The sequence below is a fragment of the Oncorhynchus kisutch genome, linkage group LG6 (genome assembly GCF_002021735.2).
Source record: "Oncorhynchus kisutch isolate 150728-3 linkage group LG6, Okis_V2, whole genome shotgun sequence".
Taxonomy (NCBI): domain Eukaryota; kingdom Metazoa; phylum Chordata; class Actinopteri; order Salmoniformes; family Salmonidae; genus Oncorhynchus; species Oncorhynchus kisutch.
The window spans coordinates 28,737,327-28,739,110 of record NC_034179.2 but is presented as its reverse complement, the minus strand read 5'-3'; positions in this window follow the sequence as shown (position 1 = coordinate 28,739,110).

The following is a 1,784-nucleotide window of genomic DNA, read 5'->3' as shown; positions in this document are numbered from 1 at the left end:
CTTTCTCTCTCACTGTAGCTCTGTCTCTCATCATCCTCTTGTACACATGGTCTCTCTTTTTTTTCTCACTTTTGTTCTTTCTGTTACACATCACCCTGCTAGTGCTTCTGTTGAGAGGATTACAGGAGAATCATGGTTCTGCACCCCCCCCTTCCTCCACACCTATTTATCTCTGCGAGAGCCCTATCACCCCCCCCCCCCCTCATTCACTTAATCACATTTTGTCCATTTCCCCTTCTCCATTCCATCCCCTTGTCTCTCTCTCTGGAGAGATGAGCACAGTATAGTATTCTGCCATGACATTGATTACAGCATTCATTAGATTCATATTATGACGGTGTGAGACTGTATATACTGTAGGCTACCCCCACCCACAGATACACACACTCTACCACACCTGTGCATAGCCAACAGTAACAGCATCAAGCGGAAGATGGGCAGACAGATATATGGAGTCTTGGACCATAAGGAGAAATAGAGGGAGGTGAGAGGGAGGGAGGAGGGGGAGGGGGGTGTTCAGGTTGCGTGCAGGTTTGTGAGAGGTGAGTAGAACATGTGCCTGTAATGTCATGGTAACAGTGCATGCATTGTTATAGCATTCACTTATATAAAACCAGCCACGGCTTCCGCAGTCAATCAGGCTAGAGGGGGCAAGTTCATAACCACAAACCTTACACAGCAACATCTGCAGTGAATCAAGAATTGGCTTAACTAGCTCTGTGTACGTGTTTGTGTGTGAGTGAGAGAGCAGACGGAGAGGGAAGGAGGGAACATTGTGTGTGTTCAGCATCTTGGGCGAGGGGGCTTACGGTCTCACCCTCATCCAGGACACATGGTGTATCAGTCTTGTGGCAGGCAGACTGAATGCAACAGCTCTGACTGAGGTGCATCAGTGGAATATGTTTGGACCTGGTTTAGTGGTTAGTGACAGAGAGGCTCTGGAGAACTGTTGTCAGCTGGCCAGGGATAGGGCTGAATGAGTTCAAAGCTCTAAGGCACATGAGAGAGAGAGAGAGACGCAGGTGTGTCATCAGTGACCTGGAACAGCCATCTTAAAACAGACACACAAGCAAACAATGAAATACACACACACACACAAGACCATACACAAATGACCTTGGATGGCCAAATAGGAAACACCAAATTGCTTTAATTAATTAACAGGAAAAGGGCATCTTAGATTAATGGATATTCCAAAAAGACTATTTTAAAGCTGGAATTCTTATGATTTTCTGGCCACAAAGATGCTGATCATTAATGATAGACGTTGCTATTCCCTTGTCAAAATCCTGTATTGATACTCCATATTTAGGGCTTCAAGCTTGAATGTTGAGTATGAATCAAATAAGATGAAAAGAGATTTGACATTTAATAACCCAAAGTGTGAAGTCAGAGAGAATTATCCAGCTACTCTAAAGAACAGGGGTCACTTAACCAAAAGAAGAATGATAGTATATGAACTACGTAGGTCAACGGGTCTCTGAAGGGAGGGGGATGCAAGGTTTGGTGTGAAGCAGCGTTCAGGTGTGTGTTGAAAATGTTCATCAGGGAGCAGATTTAGATCCAAGTTTAACACTCACTCTCCTGTGGATTTTTCTGCTCATGGGCCCCTGGCCAGTCTTTGGAGAGGCTGCCATCTAGTGGCTGTACAGGCTCTCAGCAGGACAGTAAATGGATGGGCTCCTGTTAGAGACCTAGTTGATTTATGCATGTCTCAACACCATTACCCTTTCAATGTTAGAGGGGAGTTAAACCAACCCCAATAAGAAAATGCCAAGTCAAAT